The sequence below is a fragment of the Syzygium oleosum genome, unplaced genomic scaffold (assembly GCF_021117445.2).
Source record: "Syzygium oleosum isolate NSW1041296 unplaced genomic scaffold, Sole_v2.1 Sole_v2.04, whole genome shotgun sequence".
NCBI classification, from domain to species: Eukaryota; Viridiplantae; Streptophyta; class Magnoliopsida; order Myrtales; family Myrtaceae; genus Syzygium; species Syzygium oleosum.
Genome location: NW_026607488.1, coordinates 13747158 through 13757980, shown reverse-complemented (window position 1 = coordinate 13757980; position 10823 = coordinate 13747158). Strand labels below are relative to the sequence as shown.

Sequence of the window (10823 nt, the reverse complement as noted above, 5' to 3'; positions counted from 1 at the left end):
GCTTTAGCATGCATCATCTTATATCGCATCATAAAAATGGGACTCCGGTCTCGCCAAAAATAACATTCATTGAGCATGCATGGGCCAAATTTAGGTGTCATTTTATCTTTGAACGTAACCTCTGCGAGCTCAATCTCTGCGAGCTCACCTTCAAAGAGGGGCAGCTGTTGACACCTATTTTTAATATCCCCAAAAATTAATTACACAAAATTTAGGAATTAATTTTCTTTAATTCCTAAAATAAAAATATTTCAATTTAAATGCATTGCATATAGAAATTAGGCACATTTTGCATTAATAGAGTCTATTATAGAGTTTAAATAAAAAAAAAAAAATTCGAGTCGGGCCGGGTCGGAGCTGGGCCGACCCAGCCCATTCGTTTTTTCTTTTTTTCTTTTTCTTTTTCTTTCGCGCGGGCCCGGCCCGCCTTCTTCTCTTTTTCTCCTTCTCCCCCCGCGGTTGGGCCCAGCCTGGCCCAGCTTCCTTTCCTTCTCTTCCCCCTGCGCCAGTCGCTCTCCTCGCCCCTATTCTCCCCTGCTCGCGACGGAAGCGTGACGCACGGCGACGCCGCTTCTCGCCGTCGTTGTCTGGCCAGAGGAGGGCCGGATGAGCACGCCGACGGGACTGGCATTAATGGCCAGTCCCGTCCTCCCCATTTCCCCTCTCCCTTATCCTCTCCTCCCTCTCGGTTCTCTGCACCCTCTCTGCACCGACCCCCCCTCTGCTCTGCACCGGCCTGCAATGGCCACGAAAGTCGTGGCGTGGCGTAGGCCGGTGCAGGCCGTCGTCACGCCGACGCAGAGAGGCAGAGAGACGCGTCGTCGCCGTCTATAAATAGCCAGAGAGAGAGAGAGAGCCCCGGTCGGCCATTTTTGAGAAAAATACAGAGGGAGCGTGAGAGCGTGAGCCGGGAGAGACAGGAAGCCTCCGGCAGCCACCGCGCCTCAGCCATCCATCCCCGTCGCCGAGCCGACGGCGGCGACAGAGAGAGAGAGAGAGTGGGTCGGCGATTTTCAGAGAAAAACAGAGTGAGAGAGAGAAACCGAGAGATACCGAGAGAGATTAGAGAGTGAAACAGAGAAGAGAGAGGGAGCCGAGAGTCCGCCGGAGCTAAAGAAGAACCAAGCAGCGGTCGTCGACGCCGCCAGACCTGCGCGGAAGCCGCCCAGACGCGCCGTCGACCGGTGAGCCCCCCTCGGCCGCGAAGCTCCCCTCTTTTCCCCTGATTTTTGGCTCGGTTTGGCCGGGACTCGCGCCGGCCGTTTCGCGCGAATCCCGGCCCATACCGTCGTCGGTCCCGACTCCTAGTCACCGTCGGAGGTGAACCCAAGCCGCTGGAGTCGACCGGATCGCCGGAGGAGGTCGGAATCCCCCGTTTTTCCACGCGCCCGCCAGGCGTTCGACGAAATGTCTCAACCACGCCGGTTTTGTTTCATCGCCGGCCGGCGAACGGTGGTCCGACGCGGCTCGTGGTGAGTGCACATGCCACGAGGCGGTCCTAGTCGGGCGACTTGGGGCGGCGCGGCTGGGTCGGCCGGCGGACGGCCAATTTTGGCCTCGCCGCGCCCCTCCCAGCGGGTTGTTTGTTCGGGTCGGATTCGACCGAATCAACAGATCCGACCCGGTCAACGCCCGGGTCGGATCCGTTGACTCGGGTCGGTTCCGACCGACCCGGATTAACAGTTCCGACCCGGGTCAACGCTCGGGTCGGATCCGTTGACCCGGGTCGGTTCCGACCGACCCGGATCAGCAGATCCGACCCGGGTCAACGCCCGGGTCGGATCCGTTGACCCGGGTCAACGCCCGGGTCGGATCCGTTGACCCGGGTCGGTTCCGACCGACCCGGATTGACCGATCCGACCCGGGTCAACGCCCGGGTCGGATCCGTTGACCCGGGTCGGATCCGACCCGACCCGACCCGGTTAATATTATAATATTATTTTATTTAAAAAATTAAAAATTAAAAATTTTAAAAAAAATTTTAAAAAAAATTTAAGAAAAAAAATTATTATTATTATTTTTTCCTTCTTTTGTATTATTATTATTTTTTTTTTCTTTTTCTTCCGAAAAAAAAAAAAAATTATTTAATTTTTTTTTTATATATGTTATATCTAAGTGTTTTAATTTATTGTATTATTATGCATGTTTTTTGTCTTGTTTGAATTAGACAAGCCTGAGGTTGCGCGGTAGTATTTTGCATGTTAGTTTTTATTATCGCTGTATTATTATGCATGTTTTTTAATACAATTGCATGAGTCATTGTGTTTTGAATGTCATCTCGACTTAGTTAAGGTTAGAACCTTAGGCTGCATGCATTGTTGTGTTCTTGACTGCTGATCGTTTCTGATTATGCACTCGCTTGATCACCTCACATGTTAGGAGAAAGGTCCTAAAATTAATCCAAATTGCCTGACAAATGTTTTCAGAAATGAACAGGGTAAAAAGGTACCGAAAGGGCATTAGTTATCCAACTAGTGTAACCAAGTCCCCGAACTCATTTAATCTCTGGTTCGTAGGAATAGGGTGATTCTCCCATCACCCTATTTGGGTTTCTAATCGACCCACCCCAAATCGATTAGTGGCGACTCCTTGATATAAACCACTTGCATGTTAAGAAACTTAAACCCTAAGTCGCGATATGGTATGGGCTTGGGAGAGCCCGAGTTAAGTCCCGAACCTAGACTTAGCACGTACCAGGCGAGCCCACCTTTTTTGCATGTTCGATAAAAAAGAGGGCCCAGGAGTTCGGTCGCGACAATTATTGTTGTTGTTGCCGTAATTATTAGTATTATTGTTGTTGTTGTGGTAGTTATTATTATTATTATTATTGTAATTGTTGTTGAATATTATTATTGCTATTATTGATAATGAAACGTTATTGTCCGGACAAAAAAATGAATTACGCGAGTGTGGGATAGTAGAAATGAAATTCGTGGCTAAAATCTGTGGAAATTTTGCCACAAAATTTATCCACGAATTTCATGAAAAAATCCCACTCACAAGCCTAAGTAATTTTTCATGAAAAGCCAAAAATTAATTTTACGAAATTCGTGGCAATTTACTACGGATTTCGTAAACAAAGGCCGTACGCATGATCGTGGATTTTTATGAAATCCGTGGCTAAAATCCATGGCAAATTTGCCACGGATTTTAGCCACGGATTTTTTTTAAAAGAAAAATCTTCTGTAGGGTTTTTTAGGAAACTCGTGGCAAAAATCCGTGGCAAATTTGCCACGGATTTTTTTATTTAAAAAAAAATTCTATTGTATCTTTCTTAGAAAATCCGTGGCTAAAATCCGTGGCAAATTTGCCACGGATTTTAGCCACGGATTTTTTTTAAAAACAAAAATCGTGTGTAGGGTTTTTTAGGAAATCCGTGGCAAAAATCCGTGGCAAATTTGCGACGGATTTTAGCCACGGATTTTGTTTAAAAAAAATTCTATTGTATTCTTTTTTAGGAAATCCGTGGCAAAAATCCGTGGCAAATTTGCCACGGATTTTAGCCACGGATTGTTTTTTAAAACAAAAATCGTGTGTAGGGTTTTTTAGGAAATTCATGGCTAAAATCCGTCGCAAATTTGCCACGGATTGTTTTTAAAAAAAAAATTCTATTGTATTCTTTTTTAGGAAATCCGTGGCAAAAATCCGTGGCAAATTTGCCACGGATTTTAGCCACGGATTTTTTTTAAAACAAAAATCGTGTGTAGGGTTTTTTAGGAAATCCGTGGCTAAAATCCGTCGCAAATTTGCCACAGATTTTAGCCACGGATTGTTTTTAAAAAAAAATTCTATTGTATTCTTTTTCAGGAAATTCGTGGCAAAAATCCGTGGCAAATTTGCCACGGATTGTTTTATTAAACAAAAAATCTATTGTATTCTTTTTTTAGGAAATCCATGGCAAATTTGCCACGGATTTTTTTTTTAAAAACAAAAATCGTGTGTAGGGTTTTTTAGGAAATTCGTCGCAAAAATGGGTGGCAAATTTGCGACGGATTTTAGCCACGGATTGTTTTTAAAAAAAAATTCTATTGAATTTTTTTTTAGGAAATTCGTGGCAAAAATCCGTGGCAAATTTGCGACGGATTTTAGCCACGGATTGTTTTTTAAAAATTTTTTTTATTGTATTCTTTTTTAGGAAATTCATGGCAAAAATCCGTGGCAAATTTGCGACGGATTTTAGCAACGGATTTTTTTTAAAAAAATTCTATTGTATCTTTCTTAGAAAATCCGTGGCTAAAATCCATGGCAAATTTGCCACGGATTTTAGCCACGGATTTTTTTTAAAACAAAAATCATGTGTAGGGCTTTTTAGGAAATTCGTGGCAAAAATCTGTGGCAAATTTGCGACGGATTTTGGCCACGGATTGTTTTCAAAAAAAAATTCTATTGTATTCTTTTTTACGAAATTCGTGGCAAATTTGCCACGGATTTTAGCCACAGATTTTTTTATTAAACAAAAAATCTATTGTATTCTTTGTTTAGGAAATTCGTGGCAAAAATCCGTGGCAAATTTGCCACGGATTTTAGCCACGGATATTTTTATTAAAAAAAATTCTATTGTATCTTTCTTAGAAAATCCGTGGCTAAAATCCGTGGCAAATTTGCCACGGATTTTAGCCACGGATTGTTTTATTAAACAAAAAATCTATTGTATTCTTTTTTTAGGAAATCCGTGGCAAATTTGCCACGTATTTTAGCCACGGATTGTTTTATTAAACAAAAAATCTATTGTATTCTTTTTTTAGGAAATCCGTGGCTAAAATCCGTGGCAAATTTGCCACAGATTTTTGCCACGGATTTTTTTTTAAAACAAAAATCGTGTGTAGGGTTTTTTAGGAAATTCGTGGCAAAAATCTGTGGCAAATTTGCCACGGATTTTTGCCACGGATTTTTTTTTAAAACAAAAATCGTGTGTAGGGTTTTTTAGGAAATTCGTGGCAAAAATCCGTGGCAAATTTGCCACGGATTTTAGTCACGGATTTTTTTTTAAAAAAATTCTATTGTATTCTTTTTAAAAAAATCCGTGGCAAATTTGCCATGGATTTTAGCCACGGATTGTTTTATTAAACAAAAAATCTATTGTATTCTTTTTTTAGGAAATCCGTGGCTAAAATCCGTGGCAAATTTGCCACAGATTTTTGCCACGGATTTTTTTTAAAAACAAAAATCATGTGTAGGGTTTTTTAGGAAATTCGTGGCAAAAATCTGTGGCAAATTTGCCACGGATTTTTGCCACGGATTTTTTTTTAAAACAAAAATCGTGTGTAGGGTTTTTTAGGAAATTCGTGGCAAAAATCCGTGGCAAATTTGCCACGGATTTTAGTCACGGATTTTTTTTAAAAAAAATTCTATTGTATTCTTTTTAAAAAAATCCGTGGCAAATTTGCCATGGATTTTAGCCACGGATTGTTTTATTAAACAAAAAATCTATTGTATTCTTTTTTTAGGAAATCCGTGGCTAAAATCCATGGCAAATTTGCCACGGAATTTTGCCACGGATTTTTTTTTAAAACAAAAATCGTGTGTAGGGTTTCTTAGGAAATTCGTGGCAAATTTGCCACGGATTTTTTTAGTAAACAAAAAATCTATTGTATTCTTTTTTTAGGAAATTCGTGGCTAAAATACGTGGCAAATTTGCCACGGATTTTTTTATTAAACAAAAAATCTATTGTATTCTTTTTTACGAAATTCGTGGCTAAAATCCGTGGCAAATTTGCCACGTATTTTAGCCACGAATTTCCTAAAAAACCCTACACACGATTTTTGTTTTTAAAAAAAATCCGTGGCAAAAATCCATGGCAAATTTGCCCCGGATTTTAGCCACGAATTTGAAAAAGACCACAAAATTACCGCGACAATTTTATATTTCGATTCGAATTTGCCGCGAGAAAATAATAATTCGTGGCTAAAATCGTGGCAAATTAGCCACGAATTGGAAATCGTGGCTAAATCCGTGGCAAATTAGCCACGAAATAAGATTCGTGGCTAATTTGCCACGATTTTTGCCATGAATCCTAGAACCGTGGCAAATTTGCCACGATTTTAGCCACGATTTTAAATCCGTGGTTAATTTCAGCGAAAATTCAACAAACGGCGTCGTCTTCATGAGCGGGTACAAATTAGGGTTCTTCTTTTCTGTTCTCACGATCGAACCAATCTTCTCACCTTACCTCTGTCTCTTGTCTGTCTCTGTCTTCTACCTCTTTCTCTGTCTCTGTTGCAGTTCTTCGGCGTTCTTCGGCATTCTTCGGCGCGATTCTTGGCGTTCTTCGGTGGCGGACGCTGGGAAGCGAGGACACCCAGCGCGCGGTCTGCTTCTGTTGGGTTCTTCGGCGGCGTCCGAGAGTGTTCGGTATGCTTCTGTTGGGTCTGCTTTTCGCCGTTTTTTCTAGGCGTTTGCCTCTGCTTATGCTTCTGTTCAATGTATGTGTTGGGTCTACGTTTGGGTCCGCTCGCTTTGTGCTTCGCTTCTATGCTTCGCGCTTCGTGCTTCGCTTCGTGCTTCGCTTCGCGCTTCGCTCGCGCTTTGCTTCGCTAAGCTTCGTGCTTCGCTTCGCTAAGCTTCGTGCTTCGCGCTTCGCTAAACTTCGTGCTTCGCTTCGTGTCGGCCGGGCTTCGTGCTGGGTCCGCGTCCGCCCGTGTTGGCCGGCTTCGTGTTGGGTCCGCGTCCGCTTCTCGCTTCGCGCTTCGCTTCGCTTCGTGTTGGGTCCGCTCTGCTCGCTCGTGGACGAAAGACAGGTCTGCTTTCGCCCACGAATTTGGTTCTATTCGTGTGCGAAACAAACCAGTTTCGTGGGCGCTTCTGTGCTTCGGCTTCTGCTTCTATGTTGGCTTCTGTGTTGGCTTTCGTGGGCGCTTCTGTGTTGGGTGTTGGCTTCTGTGCGAAACAGATTGGGTCTGTTTCGCCCACGAACAGAATCAAATTCGTGGGCGAAACAGAAACAGAACCATTCTATTTCGCCCACGAATTTGATTCTGTTCGTGGGCGAAACAGAAACAGAACCATTCTGTTTCGCCCACAAATTTGATTCTGTTCGTGGGCGAAACAGAATGGTTCGTGTCTGCTTTCGCCCACGAATTTGATTACTGTCGTGGCGAAACAGACTAATGTTCGTTCGCCCACGAAACAGTAACGAAACATAATCAATTTCTCATATTTAGGTTGAAATTTGGTCGGATTTAGGTTGAAATTGAGTTGAAATTCGTTTGAAATTTGGTCGAAATAAGGTGAAATGTGGTCGGAATGAGTTGAAATTTGGTCGGTCAAGTGGAAACGGCCCGCTGATCGAAATACACGGCCTATGGCCGTGACGCAAGCCATTTTTTGGCTTTTGGAGTCGTTTAGATGGGTTTTTTGGCAAAAAAATGATTCTGGTGAATAGTGTTTTCCGTGACATTTCCGCTTTTTTTTTTTCGTTTCGGAGTCATTTTATCATTATCTAGGTTTGAAAACTATTTCCAAACCTTTTTTGGCCTAGGTTGAAGCTTTGGCCATCGGGGTAAAACTATTTCCGTGACATTTGGGTTTTCTGGAGTGGCTCCCTTCGAGGTAAAAACTTATTGATTTTCTTGTTGAAGTTGATATATTCATTTTGAACAGAACTTAGTGATTTGCTTGCATCATAAAATTTGTTGTGAAAGTGTAACTTATTAAGTTCTAAGGCTTTCAAAACATGCAATTAAATTTTAAAACAAGTCGAATTACAGAAATTAACTGAAAATTTGATGACTCTGACCAGCTAGATGAGTTCTTCCTTTTTTACCGTTGTAGGACCAGAAATTTAGCTCGTACACATTTCCGGACAGCTTCCTTTTTTTCCGGGGCCATCTCTCTTGCTCTCAATAACAAAATGGTAAGCTTCACGACGTACGTCATTATGTGTCCTTAATATATGTTCATAATTTTCTTTATTTTTGTCTAACCTTGCACCTTTTAGTGTAAACGTGGAGGTCACATGCGTCGTGATGATGCTTCACAAAGAAGACCAGGCCTTTCCTCTTCCTCGTCCTCATCCCCATCCCTTTCCGCTTCCCCTGCCCCTGCCCTTTTATCTAACCCTCAACTAGTACATGGATACATTGGCCCTTCCTCCGACTCTCAAATGCGAACTGAATTTACTTCAATTCCATCGCCTTCGGTTCCACCTTCTTCTTCAACGCAACACTCGAATTATGAAGAAGATACCCGATTCATGATAGCCCCATTTGGAGATTCGTAAGTATTTCATTTTTTTAAATATATGTGAATTATTATGGATGTCAACTGAATTGTCTGTATGCTTTACGGATGCTACGTATGTTGAAATAAGTTATAACCCGTTTGCAGATTCACGGATTCTACGCATGTTGTGAGGAGATTTAATAAAATAATCGATAACTATTGGATGGGGCAGTTTAGTAGTTGGACCACTGCTCCAAAAGAAGTAAAGGAATTGTGGTGGAATGAGTTCAAGGTAAGTTTTGTCATTTTATTTCCTCACAAACTAAGTTCGATTTAGCATACTGAGCGTACAATTATTTTTCTATTGATTGCTTGCAGCGGAAGTTCAGGTGGGATGAAGCGGAAGAGAAAGAAGTTAAAAGAATTTTTAAGAAGTAAGCCGGTGATCACATGCGAAATGTGATGAATAGAGCAAAGAGAAGACAAGAAAAGCCGGATTTTATTACAGCCGACAATTGGGCGGAAATCAAAAGAACTTGGGACACCGAAAAGCATAAGCAAATAAGTGAAATTAATAAGAAGAATCGAGCTTCTAGTTCTAGTGAAGGGTCTGCCACATATGCTGGGGGTTCTATTAATATCGGGGAGCATAGAAAAAGAATGGTAAGTCTTTTAAACATGTTGTAAAGTTAAATCAATAATTACTCATTTCATTTATGTTTATATTTTGTAGGCCGATGAATTGGGGACGGAACCAACATTTATGGCTACATTTGAACGCACCTTTCAGAAAAAAAGATAAGACATGGATCGGCAATCGAGCAAAAGTTATTAAGGTATGTAAGGTTATATTTTGTATTTATATATATGAATTTTTTTGTTATTAATATTGTTAATGTAGGACAAATATGATGAACTTGTAATGAGCACGGCTGCTGCTAGTGGTGATGGTGATGGTGATAGTGATAGTGATGGTGATGGTGCTGCTGCTCCGAGCCATCGGTTGACAGTATGGCATTATGGATGGAGGCATCGGGTGGAATGAGAAGAGGTCAAATATTTGGGATGGGATCCTTGTCAAGGATGTACAGAACGCCGGCTGCTGCAACTTCATCCTCCAGTGCGGCTTTTTTAAGGGCACAACACGAGGAGCGAACGGACCAAGAATTGAACCGCTTGAAACAATTACTGGTACAGAAGGATGAAGAAATGAAACAGTTACTTGTACAGAAAGACGAAGAAATGAAACAATTACTTGTACAGTAGGACGAAGAAATGAAAGGAGTGAACCAACGTTTGCAATTGATCATGCAACACCTCAACCTCGAAGCTGATGACGGTCCTCCTGTACCTCCTACTAATCCAGTAGGTGATGGCCACAATGATGATGATAATGAGATTCCTGATGATGATGATGATGATGATGATGATGATGATGCTGATGCTGATGCTGCTGATGATGATGATGATCCTTGCTAGTTTAAATTTCCAAGAGGTACTTATATCTTTGTGCTTCTGCTGTTGAATAGATGTGAAAAAATTAACAGGGGTTAGGAGTTTGATATTGTGATGTTTGCGCTGCAGATGGATAGGACTTCGATTCTTGGAAATCAATAGTTTGCCGCAACAGTTTGCCACAACGTGAAAGAACTTCTTGGCAAGATCAATAGTTTGCCACAACAGTTTGCGAACTTGCTAATTTAGAACATTGTTTCATTTCTTTCTTTTTGGGGTTTGTTCTTGTCTTGACTGTGATTTTCTATCAATGTTAATTAGATTTCAAATCGAAATCGTTCCTAAACAACATTCGTCGCTAAAGTATTCATTAAAATTCGTCGCCAAATTTGTTTTCGAATAATGTCGGCCGCAATAGTCAAAATTTTTCGTGGCAAAATACTGATAAAAAAAAAAATTCGGGCAAATTAGCCACGAATTTTGCCACGAATAATTCCAGTGGCAAATTAGCCACGAATTTTGCCACGAATAAACTCGTCACAAAAAAAAAAAAAATTTTGGCAAATTAGCCACGTGATAATTAGCAACGACTTTTTGCCATGAAAATATTTCGTCGCAATTTCGCGACCAAAAAATAAATCAAAATAATAGCGACGACTTTTGCCACGAATAGATCTCGTGACAAATTACCGACGGATTCTTGTCACGAATAATATTCGTGGCAAATTAGCCACGGATATTTGCCACGAAAAATATTCGTGGCAAATTACCGACGGATTCTTGTCACGAATAATATTCGTGGCAAATTAGCCACGGATATTTGCCACGAACAATATTCGTGGCAAATTACCGACGGATTCTTGTCACGAATAATATTCGTGGCAAATTAGCCACGGCTATTTGCCACGAAAAATATTCGTGGCAAATTAGCGACGGATAGGCCACGAATAATATTCGTGACAAATTAGCGACGGATATTTGCCACGAATACTATTCGTGGCAAATTAGCCACGAATTTTGCCACGAATAATTAGCGACGAATTTTGCGACGAATTATTTTTCGTTGCAAAATTAGCCACGAATAATTAGCGACGAAAAAAATTCGTCGGAAATTAGCCACGAAAATTGGAATTTTCCGTGGCAAAATTTTGCGACGGCCTATTAGCGACGATTTTTTTTCCGTTGCTAATTTCGTCGCAAATTCATT

At 41.4% G+C, this 10823-nt stretch overlaps 1 long non-coding RNA gene across 1 annotated transcript; it reads left to right on the top strand.

The window, feature by feature from the left end:
* The first annotated feature begins 8357 nt into the window (after positions 1–8357).
* On the top strand, positions 8358–9126 carry LOC130137912 (uncharacterized). Its single transcript, XR_008816337.1, has 4 exons — positions 8358–8453; positions 8540–8824; positions 8895–8997; positions 9063–9126. It is a non-coding gene; the product is annotated as an uncharacterized LOC130137912 (long non-coding RNA).
* Positions 9127–10823: the final 1697 nt, after the last annotated feature.